The sequence below is a fragment of the Citrus clementina genome, unplaced genomic scaffold (assembly GCF_000493195.1).
Source record: "Citrus clementina cultivar Clemenules unplaced genomic scaffold, Citrus_clementina_v1.0 scaffold_1, whole genome shotgun sequence".
Classification (NCBI taxonomy): Eukaryota; Viridiplantae; Streptophyta; class Magnoliopsida; order Sapindales; family Rutaceae; genus Citrus; species Citrus x clementina.
In genome coordinates this window covers 23,956,897-23,974,259 of record NW_006263303.1, presented here as the reverse complement: position 1 = coordinate 23,974,259, position 17,363 = coordinate 23,956,897, and positions in this window count along the sequence as shown.

Here is a 17,363-nt window from a genome sequence, read left to right as displayed (position 1 = left end):
ATATAACTTATAAATATTAACAATACTTAAATTTTACTGGTTAAACACATGACAAGTTATAGATAAATTATTTAATTAGTAAAAAGAAAAGGTTGATAATGTTTACCTTAACAAAGCAAGAAAATATATAACATATGTATTTTTTTACATTAATATATGATACTTATAATGTTCTTTTTGGTATATTAGGTTGATATTCTTATTAATTACAAAAGTCAATTAAGAATTGTTTAATAATTTGAATTAAAATTAATGTATTAAACAAAATTCAAAATCCATTATAAGAATAGTAAATATAAATTAAAAAGATGGACCTGTTATAAAACGCACTCACCTAAAAAATTTATTATTTTAAAATTCTCATTCAAAAAAAAAGTTGAATACGCACATATAACAAAAAAAAGGATAAATTACAAAAATAAAAGAATAATTTGTATAATAGGAAATAAATTTATTTAAAAGGGGTAATAATTAGAGAATATTAAAGTTATATTAAGATATTTTGCCATTTAGATAAAAGTTAAAATATTCAATTTTTTTTTTATTTAGTGTAAACATCTTATAACCAGACATAAGTGATAGAAAACAAATAAATTAAAAACTATAAATATCTGAAAATAAGTAAAATTTAGACTTCAGACAAAAAACAAACAACTCTTTGCACGTGTTTGGGATTGGGCAATTTATCAATTGTACTGGATCCTACTTCCAAATTATATTTGATAATCAATTACTTGATGATTGCTAGTGTATCGAATCTAAAACTAAGGACAATTCTTATCAACTGCATATGTTTGATTAAAAAAATTTGAAAACTCAAACATAATTAAAGCATGCATCATTCCGCATAAATTAACATACAGCAGTGGTAATCACATTGGGACACAATTTTTTTTTTTTAAATTAAAACCTGATGACGATATGATGACAATAGAATTACAACAATTCTAAAATTACTGTCTTAGATATACAAAGATTACACTAACTCACAGCAGCAACTACTCACGTAAGCATATATTACATATTAACACTGATTAAAGTATATTAATTTTAGCATTACCATAATTTGCATGTCTTAATTGACCGATGGAGGAGTATCTTCCTTGCGGTGAATGCATTGATGAGTTCATCGATCTTGGTTAAGCTAAATTTAGTTCTATCAACAGGAAACAGATCGAGTTCTTTGCAAATGGGAGATTGACAACACCATGCAACACACTAACAGATTGCTGAAATTCTTAATTGTTAAAACAAACACAAATGAAAGCAAATCAAAACTTTTTACCAGCACTACGATACCTATATATGCTTAACTAGCTAGAATTCACGACTAACGACAAAAAGTCGCTCAATCTTCCACGAAAGCATAATAGCACCACGTTCTCCCTTAAAGCAGCTGGTGTCTAAATCCTAACCTCATCCTTGGCGGCTGTGCTGGTCTCAAAGTTCCCTCACAGTCACGTCCCTCCATAGAATACAAAAATCCGTTTAAGGTTCTTCCTGGTCGCACTGCTTTATCATAACTCCTAGTATTTTATCTTTGAAATCCTGGTACTTCCGTGTTATATCTTTCATATGGAATTGGTGATTCGGGAACAACATAGCGCACGTCGTCAGCAACTGTTCTAAGCGTCGTGTTGGGAGTATTAAAGCAGCCATTATGGGACGTAGCATTACTCATCAAAGCTTGTCTCTTATATCCTGGACGATCAGTCATATTTCTGGCGAAGCTTGGAACAGAGTAACCCACCCAGCTATCATCAAACTTCACACACAATGTAAATTCATTCACATCAGTAGCTGACCTTGCATTAGTATATCTCCAGTCAAATGGATCCGTTTCACGCTTCTGCGCTTGGATTGGAATCTCTTGAATAGCCTTAGGTCTTTTGATAGCAAATCCTCTATAACTCATTACTTTAGACCTCTTGCGAACACGATAGAATCCAAATTTGAACGTACTGCACTTTCTCAAGGGAAAATGGTCATCGCATTGCGAACCAGCTCCTTTCTTGTTGTTGTGACCTGGGACGTCTATTTTTTCCAAATTGGACACAGTGAAGTCTTGCCAAAAGAGTGTTTGCTATCGAGTTCCTTGATACGCCATTTGACAAATGGAGCTGTTGTTTTGTGGCTTACATGAACTTCACTATCAGTCCTTAGCATACTACTTGCATTTCTGAAGAATCCTTCCACAAGGCTCATATGCATTCTGTGATAATTACCGGAAGAAAGATCATGGAACAGGTGTAGGAGCCAACTTTTTAAGAATGGTGAAGTGGAAATATCCCAGCAAACTCCTGAACACTACATGCATCTCGAATTATTAAGAAATATGGATCACTTTATTTATCAAGCTCCCTCGTATTATATACAAACATTTTAACTCACTATATTGACACATATCCATGAGGCAGTTCACCGAATAACTTCATCGTCGTCTTCCTTTCCATAAAAGCCAGCATGGGCCGAGGAAGTTGAAGATTATTCTATCAAACTTCCGCTTGCTCAATTCAGGATGTTCCTTCATTTCAGTTACATCAACCCCATGGAGAACGGATGCTCCCAGCTTCTTTAGGGTGTCCAAATTTGACCGTTCCTGCTTGAATTTCTGAACCACAGTTTCTAGTCCATCCAAATATACAATTTATGTTGAATTCAAAATAAGCAAGATACAATTTATGTTGACTACAGATGCTCTCTTTTTATCGGGCATATAATCTTTAACTAAGCAAGCATGGAGGATTGTTTAATCTCCTCTTTATATCTTGTGTAATGTATCCTTCAAGTATTCCCGAAAACTAATTTGCTTAATCAATATTTATTGTTGCGTTACTGCTAAAAATAAGAAGAAATGAGAAACTATATAATCATGGTGTCTTTTGGTTTTTTAAAAAGAAAAAAAATGAAAAACTTGTTTGATGGCACCGTTTTGTAACGCACTTGAATTCTTTTGAAAACACAACACTCTCTAACCATACAGTAAGCTACACAAACAAATTGATGCACCTGTCCATTAAATTACTTCCAAGGACTAGGAGAGTTCTGCGACTAACTGTATTCTTGCGAAATTAATTTTCTCGTTGACAACTAATTCCCATTATCATATCCAACACCATCTCATCATTTGTGGTTATGCATCATAATAAATCAGTTAAAATGAAGGAGCTCGATCTCAACTCTATTTTGATTATATGAATATAATTACTCGAGTTTTTGTGATAGCCGTGATATAATTTCATGATCAAAGGGTCAGCCATTCTTCTAAAGAAAAAGAAAGCAACGTGAATCTCTACTTAACCATTCACATGGAGGATTGTTTTTGGAATCTGAAATGAAACTCAGATACTATTTACTATCATCTACTTCAACCAAGACGAGATCAATTGAATTTACAATCTAGAGGCAATCAGTGCACACAAAGTTTCTTGGCTTCCTGAAATTTCTACTTCATTCATTAATGCTAGATATGCTTTAAAACATGCGCTACAATCAATTATGGAGAATGGGAACTATCAGCATGAGAATCTTTTGCTCCCTTGTTCTAATTCTTCCAAATATACAATGTAAGAAAAATTGATTGTTTGAAAGCTTCACAAGTTTGTGAAGGAAAAGGGACATTCACCTTGGAATGTCGAATGTACGCGGAAACTGAATTTATCTTTGAAAAGCATCAGCACACTGTTCTCCTGCATTAATAAAGTCCCATGTTCCAGAAAATACCCACGTAGCCAAAATATCCATTCAACCTCTATTCTCTGTTCAAGATTCAGGCACATTAGACCAAAAATGAGGCACATACATTCTGCTCTCAATATGTGAGGAGTTAAAGAGGCCATACTTGTAAAAATTCCGGGGCAATTTATAATGACAATTTGAGCAATGACAATCAAAATAAAAGGAGGAACTGATGTCACATGCCATTGTTAAGCTAATTTTAGTTCTATACACGGGTAACAAATCAAGTGCTCGTGAAAAATTTTAATTTACTCGCAAGCGCACAAATTTAAAAATAGAGTAGTGGTAACGAGGTCGAACCCACATGGATTGTTATAAACTGAAAAGTCGAATTTAAATCTAAAATTAATATTAACTCTAACCTAGTTGAGTAAATTGAGTTTTTTAAGAGAAATAAAACTAATTAAATTAAGAAAACAATTAAAGCAAATGAGAATTCAAAAAGATAAAAATTACCAAGGTTTCAGAATCTATCACTATTCAATTAGTAATTGCCTGATTATTAATTAATCCCCAATTTTAGAGTGACAACTCGAAATCAATCTAAGTCATCTCATAGATATAACAATTAAGCCCAAATAAAATTAATCTTGTATAGATTCTTTTTCTACTTAATAGTATGATATTTAAGTATCCCATGTAAATATATTGAATAATAAAGAATCAAAATTTTCTAAACACTCTGTGTAAATAATTTAATGAAAGACACAAAATCAAAGATAATTATGTATAAACACTCAGCTCTCAGCACTTTGCTGTGCTTGATTAAATCAGTCATTATGGACTACGAAGTTATTTATTTCGAGGTCATGGAGAAGTGAGACAAAATTTTCAAGAGTGGCAGCTTCTTTTACTAATGGGGTAGAAAGTTTGCTGTGCAATATAGTAAAGTTATTTTGGCAGGGCTAAATATCTCCCTTACAAATACCGTGGAAATTTACCAATGGAATTGGTTCGAGTCCAAGCATTAATTCCCCAACCCTCAGCGCTGCGCCCAAATTTTTACTTTGAGTTGGGTTAGCTATCTCTCCCACTAACGTGTGTGGAGCAGGTGTGCTCTTCTAATATTTAATACGTAATCTATTCACATAGGCTGGTCGTTGTACGTCAGTTGATACGAAATCGCGACTGCCATGACAAGTCAAGTGACTTAAATAGGGCGGATTGCTAACTAGAAATTGAAAATGAAGTAGGAGAGATTTTAAAACACGGAAAGAAAAAAAAAATCATTAATGGTTTGAATAGAAACGACTCAGACTTGATAGCAACCTGAAAGGTTGTGTAAGTCCATAGCTCAGGAACTGTTTGTATAAAGTGAATCTGTTTCTAGAGGTTTCCATTTGCATCGTTTCATTGACGTTGCATTTGAAAGATTGCCCAAAATACACGGCAACAGAGCAAGCGATTTGCAAATAGGAGGTTGGTAACACCACACAACACACCAACAGATAATTGAAATTCTTAATTCTTAAAAGAAACAAAAGTGGAAGCTGATCAATGCTTTCAACCTGTACTAGGAAACCTATGCTTAACTAGAATTCACAAGGTAGAAGGATGCTCAAGTTTCCACAAAAGCATAACACCACCTGTAACACCCTAGCCCGAACTCCTCCGAGGGTAAATCTGACCACACTAACATATGAATTTAAATAACCCTTTACAATCGAAAATAATTCAAACCTCCAATATAATAGGCAGCAGAATAATTTGAAAATTTAGCCAAACCATCTACCATCCTCAATTCAAGTCTACCTTCTCACTCATTACGAATCATTCCTGACTTCTGAAAACTGAATCACAATAAACTATAATGAGTACAAAACTCAGTAAGCAAACTAGTTTTTTTTTTTATACGAAAATACATACATACTTATAAATAATGCGGATGAATGCTATGCCATGATCTTTTAGAAATACTGTAAAATCTCTTTATGTCGCTTTTAAACTTTCTCATTTTCTTTCAATGAAATACATATTCTGCAATTGTGGCACTTTTGTGCTGTGCGTGACACTTTGCACCATGCGTGGCACTTTGCGGCACTGTGGCCCTCAAGAGATGACCCCTGCATAGTCTCAAGAGGTGGTCCCCACACAACTTCAAGAGCTGGCCCCCAATGCAAAATCTCATAAAACAGAAATCTCATTTGCTAAAATCCACTTTCTCATTCATAGAAAACACAATGCATTTTTATGTTCATGCCAATGGACCATCACACATACATATGCCCATGTACATAATCACGCCCAATACATAACAAAACATCACATAAACACATGATCAGAGACATATAAATCTATATTCGTACATATCAAAATAGGCTTCTCATACAAGTCAAACATATATATTGTTTATTGTGATTCATTTTTAAAGTCTAGTTTACTTACCTCTTGGCATCCTCATGCAACAAATGCGTACTGATATCATCAACCTAAAATCATCAATAAATATCGCATAAGATATAATCAAGTCTCAATCATAAACTCTAATGTCCTCAAATATCTCAATTTAAACATCTCCTAAGCCCAACCTCAATGTCCTCAATAATCGGCCCTCAAAACATAACCGTCCATATTCTTCGAGTTTTAATAAATTATTCCCTTATTGGAAGAATCTTAAATTTTACAGACCATATGTTGACACATTGAAAGTTCATTGATAAAAATTTCATAACTTAATTAATTCAAAAACTATTGAAAATAATTGACGTTTCAGACATCATCAATACTGTCAAACAGTTTTCTGTTTTGAACACACTTGCTTTAAAATTACAAAACAATTTATTGCTTTATTATAAAATCATGAAAATTTACAGAATCATACTAGACATTTATAAAATCATTGGTCCAAATTTCATAAGTTTTGAAGAAGTCTGGCTATGGTAAACATAATTTCGTATTTCACGTTATTCACTGAAATCATAAATTTCCAGGTTTTCAGACTTGAATTTGAAAAATCATAATTAATTGAAATCTTATCCGATTAACTTGAAACAAGTTTCAAAACATTATAGACGATGCCTAGTTTTACATATCCAAAAATCAGAATCAAAATCAATTTGGACAAATTACTATGATTTTCGAAATAAGTTACTGTCAGCATATTTCTGCAAAATCTTAGGTTTCTACTTCTATTGCAATCATACTTCTCCACAACAATTTAATAGAAACCAATAATTAAAACTTACCTCCAAAACTTCTTCCAACAATAACAACTTGATCCCATGTGTTGCCCATGACAGAACAAAGAAAAAGACTTTCTTCTTTTATTTTTCTTTTATTCTCTCTCTTTTCTCTCCATCTCTCTCTCTCTCTTATAATGTGAAAGACATCTTATTCTATTTATATTAGGGTAAAAAGGATCATTAAAAATTAAAAAGACGTAAATATCCTTAGGAGAATTGGGGTACTATGTTGTGCAAATTTTAATGTACTCGCAAGCGCACGAATCTATTGTAGTATAGATCAATGGTGACGAGTGTCGATCCCACGAGGAGGTGGATTTTAATTGTGTATAGAATTAATTTTGCAAAATGGGTGGTTGGATTTATGGTGGAAATGATTTGGAATATGCTAAAACTTAAATTAAAATGGCGAGAATAAATTGAAGATAATTCTATTTGAAATGACGTACTTGGGTATTCGGATCCGTATCAACATGCATCATGGGCTAAATAATCCGTATTAATGCCAATTAAATCATGATGGGGGAATCCACACATCATGAACCACGCTCTAATCAATATGGTGCTAAGGGCTTATCGTGCCAAATAATAATAACCTTATACTAGAGAGCCGGTGTAACCAAGGCGGTATCTAGACAAGATCAGTATTATTTGTCGACGATAAGTCAAATCATCCACAAAAACTAGAGGGGAAAAGAAAATAAATTTACCAAATAAAGCCCATGACACATGTTGAGACTTCACCTTCAACCCAAGCTTGAAAGGAAATTAGCTACTCATAATTGAACTAAGGGCAAAATGGGAATTTATTAAAATACGAAGAAAATACAATATGGAGAGGGAATTACAGAAAATGGATCCCAAAAATGGATTCAGAGATATCAAATTAGGGGGGGGAGGCCCCCTTTTTATAGATACATGGAGTAAATCATGGCCATCGGATTAAAAACAGTTTGGACGCTCAGGATTGCGCCACGTCATCAGTCAACAGTCCACGGTTTGACCACGCGGATGAACAGTAACACGGTTTGACCCGACTTTGAACAGTAACGCGGTTTGACCCGACTTTGAACAGTAACGCGGTTTGGTTGAAAATAATCCTGTGTGATGCATGCACCGTACGCGAGATTTTTCGTCCACTGATATGCTGCCACGTCACCATCAACAGTACATAAGAATTTTAGTCCAACAGGATCGTGACACCTCATCAGTCAATGCCACATCATCGGTCAATGCCACGTCATCGATCCGTCTATGTGAACAGTGCCGTGAACAGTAACATATACAGTACCGTATACGTGAATAGTACCGTACATGTGAATAGTGCCATTTTTCCTTTTATGCCCCTCCTAAGGTTTTCGACCGTCCTGAGTTCAAAAGTGATGTCCGTTTTGCCATCTGATCTCTCCTTTATTGTGAAATGACTATAATGCCCCTAAAATACATAAAATACTTAATTAAAATAAAACACATGTAATTAAATCACAAGAAGGTTAAATACATAAAAGTAAGGGTTGTTAATAAGACTTGAAATGTAAAATGACGGTTTTCTCCTTTATAAATATGTATTTTCTAACACTCAACACACCCCCCAACCAGCTTATTGCTAGTCCCTAGCAAATAAAGCGAAAACAAAATTCAAATTCAAAATGATTTTTTTTTTTTTTTTTTTTTTTTGAAACACTCGTGTTTATTCAATCAGATTAATGATAGCAATCAAATAAAAGTATAAGCATTATCTCCAGTCTAAAGCAACATCACACCCACATCAACCATCCACATGAATTAGCCCAGTAGACTTTGTTATAGCTACTTTCAAGAATGACATGTCAAACCCCAAAATCTCACTGGAAGTAGTGACACTCTCATAAAGAAATTAAAACCCGATAAACATAGTCACTCCAATGAATGGTAATTGAGAGAGAAAATAATAAAGAAATGATATCACATGCTCTCACCAAGATGAAATAAATATGCCCTCAGCTTAGAAATAATACGATCTCAAGTCAAATAAAATGTTAGTCAACCCACTTTATTTATCTTTTTTTTTTTTTTTTTTTTATTATTATTATGCATCACTACATCTTTTTAGCCCATATAACTAGCTTCTACTTCAAACTATAGTTCCCTAAAATCAAGAAGGACTTTTATTAGGACGTAACGTAGGCTAGGGATATGGCTAACAAAGAAAGAAAATAAGAAAAACAAAGTGTATGTTTGAGAAAAATGCAAAGAATATATTTTTTTTAGAAGTTGCAAGGTGGATTTCACCTATTATTTTTATTTTTATTTTTATTTTTTTCTTTTGAAACAACAACTTTTTTTTTTTTCTTTTGAAACAACAACTTTTGTTTTGTTTTTTTTTTTGTTTTTTTTTTTTTTTTTTTTTTTTGGCACAACTTTACTGAACAACATAATTATTTACATTTTCTCAAACATAAATAGGTGATGGAACTTATAAGACATTGGGTAATACTCCAAATCGGAGTGGGTCAAGATGATAAGTTGACAAAGAAAAAGGTTTTTTTTTTTTTTTTTTTTTTTTTTTTTTTTTAAAGGCTCAAAAGGGTTAACTATGGATATTTAATAAAAGGGATGGCTAGAAAGGCTCAAACGGATCAAAGATGGCCTTTCCATCGTCTTTTAGGGCTCTAAATAATCTTTCATATCTACTAGTTAGATGGGCCTCCAAATGTAGCAACATACTCTTTTTTTCTTTTCTTCTTCTTTTTTTTTTATTTTACAATTTTTTTTTTTTTTTTTTTTTTAACTCAAAAGCAATTTAGAGATCGTGTGTAAAATAATAAACTGCTAAGCTGTATAAAGAGTGGGCAAAAGGGTTATTCTCCAAGAAAAATAATAGGCTCAAAAACTCACTTGGTACTTATTATGACATGTTCATTCCTTCAAGCAACTCACATTTGTCTCCGACATCAACATGTAAAGTAGCAAACATAGCGTAACATCACTTAAGACCAAAGATAATACAAATACTAAAATTTGAAATTAATCATGTCATCCAATGTTAAAACAAATCACAAAATTTTTTTTTTTTTTTTTTTTTTTTTAACAACATTCTACCCCCAACCTATTCTAAACATGAAAGGAAAATATGCATGCAGAAATGTGAAAATGATGCATAAAAACTAATTAGAAAAGTTACACGTAAAATGATAGAAAACGAAAATGATTTTTTTTTTTTTTTTAAGAAGATGCGTTTCTAGAGGAACTACACTCCATATTCAGCCATCTTCGACTCAAAAGTTGGAAAATGTATATTTATAGAGGAGAAATTAAAAAGAAGAAAAATAAACATAAACGCATAATAAAGAAAAAGAAAATGTCTGAATTTTTTTTTTTTTTTTAAACGATGAAGATGCGTTTCTAGAGTCACTACACTCCATATTCAGCCATCTTCAACACAAAATGTTAGCAACAGTTAGTTTCTACAACAAAAAATCAGTAAAAACTTAACCAAGATTCCACAATTGTCGACTATTCCCTCCCCCCAACCAGAACGAAACATTGTCCTCAATGTTTTAAAGGAAAGAAGTAGAGTTTAGAAGACATCACCTGGGTGGTGCAACACAGAAGAAAATATTTACAGGCGGAGAGTTAAATCTAATTTGTACTTCTTACTGCGGCTACTGTTACCATCATTATTTGGTCGCTCCAACACAAAGGTCCAGGGGTCTGGCTCCGGTTTATAAGCTTGTAACATATCAAGTAGCTCATTAGCAGTGTGAGCACAAATAAAGAGTTTTTTCACATTAGAAGGAATGAAATAGTTTTTTATTGCATGGTTAAGAAATGCGATAAAGCCATCATAAAAGTTATTGACATTTAACAAACCGATGGGTTTCTGGTGGATGTGCAGATGGGCCCAAGATGCTAGTGTGATAAGTGCCTCTAGTGTTGCAAGATCTCCTGGAAGGAAAATAAAAGCATCAGCATGATTAAGCATTTCAGTTATTCTTTCTTGCATACCTGAGACGACTAACTCTTCTCCAGTTGATGAGTCAGACGAACTGCCCAATGGTTTTAGGACTCTTGGGATGATGCCTAACACTTGACTTCCTCTGATAAAAGCTGCTTCTGAGACCATTTTTGATAACCCTCGGTTACCTCCTCCATACACCAAGTGTAATTTTCTCGCTGCTATGCTTCGACCAAGATCTATGGCTGCCTCCACGAACTCTTTATGTTTGCCATAGGTAAATCCAGAAAGCACACAAATGTTCTTGAATTGTCTATTGGGAGTAGCTGCCATTGTGATACTTCTCAAAAACAATTTGTGAGTTCGTAACAAAAAGTTATATTTAAAAATCTTGGTGACAATGGATCACAGCTGTGAATGAGGTAACATGTCAGTGTCAAATAACGCATAAAGCACGTGGCTCGCGAGTCAAAAAAGAAACAGTAAAAAGGAAAAAGCAAACAGTAATAAAATTATTAAAGACAATAATGCAAACAATAAAACAACAGTGAAATGAAATAAAATAACAGTAAAGTAAAAGGATATTTACACGTAGTTGCGACTGTGGCTCACATCTTCCTCTGGTTTTACGTCCAGAAACGGCTTGAACGCCCTCTATGGGTCGAGGATGGGCTTCCCATCCAGTTTTCTTATAAACTGGCAAACAGGGTCGTTTATAGTCAGATTCCCGAGACTATATCGTGTATGCTCTTTCTGGAATAATGGCCATAACTGGAGAATCGCTCCTTGCACATATCCACTGGGATGCGTTTCAAGAGACAAAAGGATATCATCCAATGACTCCTTATTCAAGCCATCCCTAATGAATTGAATCTTATCTTCCCTGTTATCAGACACCATTCCTAAAGAACATGGGTTTCTATCGCAACTCATTCTGGCACACTTATGACAAGCAACAGAAATTCTTCGAGCTCGTCGTTTTCTTGCATAATTTCCTTTACCACAACCAGGCATGAATGCAATAAATTTTGGAGGTAACTCACCTGCCGATCGTACTTTAGCCTCAATTAACCAACGGATGTCTGCAGGATGTTATTCCTCATGAGCAATCGCATGCGTTCAGACCGGGCTTTATAGATCGTAAGGAGGGCATTCTGAGGAAGTGAAGGGAATCGCTTGTGAAGCTTCGCTAGAATCTCGTTTCTGTCCATACTTTCACCTCAGAATGTCAGTTATTGTGGGAAACTGAAGTAACCGACTTGATTGTCACGGAGTACCGTTATCCGCCACTTCACCGGGGTAACAAACTAAAGCACACAAACAGAAAAACAAATTAAAACACAAAGAAAATTAAAATCGTCCTCTTATTGAATTTACCTCAAGCTCCAACTGGATGTCGTAAACACTTCTCTCAATGTCTCTGAGTTGGCGTTCTAAACCCTCAACATAGGCTACTAACTCTGGTGGTTGTAGAGCCCAAATGCGTTGTGTTTTACAAAATTGAATCTGCTTTTTGAGATGAGTTTTGACACGTTGAAGTGGTTTAAGAATGTTCAGGAGGAACGGTCTAAGTAGGAGACTCATGATTAAAAATGATAAGAAAAAACTTAATGGTAAAACAAACACACTTATGCAAAAATAATTTCAATTAGCAAAAGAATAATAAAAAGAAAGAAAGAAAAATCAAATCAACAAAAAGAAAAAATCAATTCAAATCTGGTGGGTCACTCAAATTTATTTCGGTGTCTTCTCCATGTGGTTGGTACTCAAGATATGGCTTTAATCTTTGACCATTAACTTTAAACGTGACACCGTTCTTTGGGTCCTTAATTTCAATTGCCCCATGTGGAAAAACAGTATGTACAATAAATGGGCCAGACCAACGAGAGCGTAACTTACCTGGGAATAGGTGCAAGCGAGAATTGAATAAAAGCACTTTCTGACCTGGAGTGAACGATTTTCTCATAATTTGCTTATCATGGAAGACTTTCATTCGTTGCTTGTAAATCTTGGCATTTTCGTATGCATCATTGCGAATTTCTTCAAGTTCTGCCAGCTGTAATCTTCTTTCTGAGCTGGCTTGCTGCATGTCAAAGTTGAATTTCTTGATGGCCCAATATGCACGATGCTCGAGTTCCACAGGTAGGTGGCAAGCTTTTCCATACACTAGCCTGTAGGGTGACATCCCAATCGGGGTCTTGAAAGCCGTTCTATATGCCCATAATGCATCATCAAGTCTTAATGACCAATCTTTTCTGTCTGGCCTCACCGTTTTTTCTAATATGTGCTTTATTTCACGATTGGATATCTCAACTTGGCCACTGGTTTGCGGATGATACGGAGTTGCCACTTTGTGTGTGATTGAATACTTTGTCAAAAGAGCTTTGAATGCTTTGTTACAAAAGTGGGCACCACCATCACTGATTATTGCTCGAGGGAATCCAAAGCGCGAAACAATGTTGCTTTTCAAAAATCCTATCACCACCTTGTGATCATTGGTTCTACATGGAATTGCTTCTACCCATTTCGATACGTAGTCAACACCAACCAATATGTATTGATGGCCAAAAGAAGGGGGAAAGGGTCCCATGAAGTCGATACCCCATACGTCAAAAATCTCAACCACTAAAATTGGATTTAGTGGCATCATGTTCCTTCGTGTAATACTCCCCATTCGTTGACACCTATCACATGAAGAACAGAAAGTGTAAGCATCTCGAAATATAGTTGGCCAATAAAAACCACATTGTAAAACTTTAGTCGCGGTTTTCTTAGCACTGAAGTGGCCTCCACAAGCTTGTGCATGGCAGAATGAAAGAATATTTTGAATTTCACTTTCTGGGACACATCGTCTAACAATTTGATCTGCACAATACTTGAACAAATACGGGTCATCCCAAAAGAAATTCTTTATTTCCGCAAAGAATTTAGCCTTATCTTGCTTGGTCCAATGCTCTGGAAGTTTACCTGTAACAAGATAATTAACTATATCAGCATACCAAGGTAATACTTCCACATTCATTAATTGTTCATCTGGAAATGACTCATTCAATGGTAATGGTTCCATAATTGTATCAAAATGGAGGCGAGAGAGATGGTCAGCTACAACATTCTCTGTGCCTTTCTTATCTTTGAATTCCAAGTCAAATTCCTGCAAAAGTAACACCCAACGAATTAGTCTAGCTTTTGCATCTTTCTTTGTGAAAAGATATTTAAGAGCAGCATGATCTGTGAATATAATTATTTTACAACCAATGAGATAAGATCGAAATTTCTCTAATGCAAACACTACTGCTAGCATTTCTTTTTCAGTAGTTGAATAATTCAACTGTGCATCATTCAATGTCATACTAGCATAGTAAATAACATGGGGAATTCGATCAACTCTTTGTCCTAATACTGCTCCTACTGCATAATCAGATGCATCACACATGAGCTCAAATGGTAAGTTCCAGTTTGGGGCCTGAATGATGGGTGATGATGTCAACAACTGCTTTAATTTTTCAAACGCCATTAGACATGAATCATTAAAGATAAAAGATACATCCTTAGCAAGTAGATTGCATAAGGGTCTAGAAACTTTGCTAAAATCTTTAATGAAACGTCTATAGAAACCAGCATGCCCAAGGAAAGATCTTACTTCTCTGACTGTTTTAGGTGGAGGAAGATTAGAAATGAGATCCACCTTGGCTTTGTCAACCTCAATACCTTTGCTCGAAATGATGTGACCGAGAACAATACCTTGTTTTACCATAAAATGGCACTTCTCCCAATTCAAGACTAAGTTCTTCTCGGTACATCTCTGCAGAACTAGCGTTAGATGATGTAAACATTGATCAAACGAGTCACCAAAGACAGAAAAATCATCCATAAAGACTTCAAGGAATCGTTCAACCATATCAGAAAAAATGCTCAATATGCATCGTTGGAATGTAGCAGGTGCATTACATAATCCAAATGGCATTCTCCTATATGCAAAAGTGCCAAAAGGGCAAGTGAAAGTAGTTTTCTCCTGATCTTTTGGTGCTATGGGAATCTGATTATATCCTGAGTAGCCATCTAGAAAGCAATAAAATTCGTGGCCTGCTAATCTATCAAGCATTTGATCGATAAATGGTAAAGGAAAATGGTCTTTACGTGTGACAGAATTCAACTTTCTATAATCAATGCATACACGCCATCCTGTAGTTACTCTAGTTGGTATCAATTCATTATCAGCATTGGTAACTACTGTGACTCCTGACTTTTTGGGGACAACTTGTACAGGACTGACCCATGAACTATCAGAAATTGGGTAAATGATACCTGCGTCTAATAGCTTAAGGACTTCTGTTCTAACAACTTCTTTCATATTAGGATTTAACCGACGTTGCATTTCCCTAGTAGTTTTAGCATTTTCATCAAGGTGAATGTAATGCATGCAGTCTACTGGGTTTATACCTTTTATGTCTGCTATGGTCCATCCTAATGCCCCTTTGTGCTCTTTTAAAACATCCAACAACTTACCTTTTTGTTCGTCATTTAGGGATGATGAGATGATTACCGGCAGAGTGCTTTCTTCTCCCAAAAACGCATATTCCAGAGTGTTGGGCAATGGTTTGAGCTCGAGCTTCGGTGGTGATTCTGATGATGGGATGAGTTTCTTCTCTGATGGTGCTAGTTGTTCAACTCTTGACTTCCATTTATTAGTGTCCATGGATGGTGCTGAGTCAAGTAGGGCGTTGACCTCATCAATCGATCTGTCAATATTAAAATCCAAACCAAAGTGAGTTAAACATGTTTGTAAAGGATCATCACTAAGGTTTGAAAGAAAAGTATTATCAACTATTGTTTCTATTAAATCCACATCAACAATTCCATCATCTGCACTGTGAGGTTGTTTGGCAATGTTGAAGATGTTAAGCTCCATAGTCATGTTGCCGAAGGACAACTGCATATTTCCAGTCCTGCATTGAATGTGAGCATCCGCAGTTGCCAAGAAAGGTCGGCCTAGAATAATGGGGATGTGCTTCCTTGAGTCCTGTATTGGTTGAGTGTCAATTACAATGAAATCAACAGGAAAATAAAACTTGTCTACCTGGATAAGCACGTCCTCCACAATACCACGAGGTATTTTCGTGGACCGATCTGCAAGCTGTAACACCACTGGAGTTGGGTGTAATTCTCCCAGTCCAAGTTTCACGAATACTGAATAAGGCAACAGATTTACACTAGCTCCTAAATCCAACAAAGCATTCTCAATTGTGTGGTTCCCTATACTACATGAGATAGTGGGGGAGCCTGGGTCTTTGCATTTTAGAGGAATTTTATGTTGGAGTATAGAACTAACATTTTCTGTTAAAAATGCCTTCTTTTGAACATGCATATTTCTCTTTTTAGTACAAAGGTCTTTAAGAAACTTAGCATAAGATGGAACTTGCTTTATAGCATCAAGCAAAGGGATGTTAACACTTACCTGTTTGAAGATTTCAAGAATCTCACCTGTGGATTTTCCCTTTTTTCCTTTCGCTAACCTCTGAGGAAATGGAGCTTTCGGAATGTATTCTCGTGGGTTGGTTTCTTCTTTCTCCTCCGGTGATGAGTCGTCAACATTTACAGGTACAATTTGATTTTCTTTTATCACCGGCATCTCCACTTTATTGTCGACTTCTTTTCCTTTTCTCAAGGTCATTACTGCTTTGACCTCTCCATGCTGCTGTGGTGAACTGGTACTTGCTTCATGCACTCCTTTAGGATTAGGCACTGGTTGACTCGGAAACTTGCCTTTCTCAACAGTCATTGCCAAGGTCTGAACTGAAGAAGCAAGCTGTCCCACCATCTTCTCGAGGCTTGAAACTGATTGGGCTTGTGAATTGAAGCCCGCTCTCAACTCATTTCGTAGTCCATCAATGGTGCGATTCTGTTGCTCAATCGTAGAGTGAGTAGCATTCTTGAGATTCTGGAATGAATCCTCCCATGGTCTGGGTTGAGAGTAGTTCTGGTTCTGATTGTATGGTTTGAATGGTGGCTGAGAGGCTTGAGGAACTTGAGGAATTTGTGGAGCTGGAGCTGCTGGTCCATTCTGTTGGAATCCTTGAGACCATGAAAAATTGGGGTGGTCTCTCCACCCAGGGTTATATGTGTTGGAGTATGGGTTGTAATTTGATGGTTTTCTCATTACACCTATGGCATTGGCTTGATCTGAGTATGTGTCATGGTCATGTGGCTCTGTTGATTTAGCAGTTGATAACGATGCTATTTGTCGAGAGAGACCTTCAATTATCTCCTTGACTTCTTTGATTTCTGAACTTGACTCGCCAATGTGAACCTCATTTACTCCTTTAATTCTTCTAGTATTCCTGAGTGATCGACTCCGTTGTTGGGAATTATCCGCTTGTCGCTGGAAGAATTCCCAAATCTCTTATGCACTTTTTGACATTAGCTCTCCTCCACTTGTTGCCATTAGCCATTCTTGCACATTCGGCAATAATCCCTCCAAAAAGTATTGGCATTGGTGCCATTTCTCG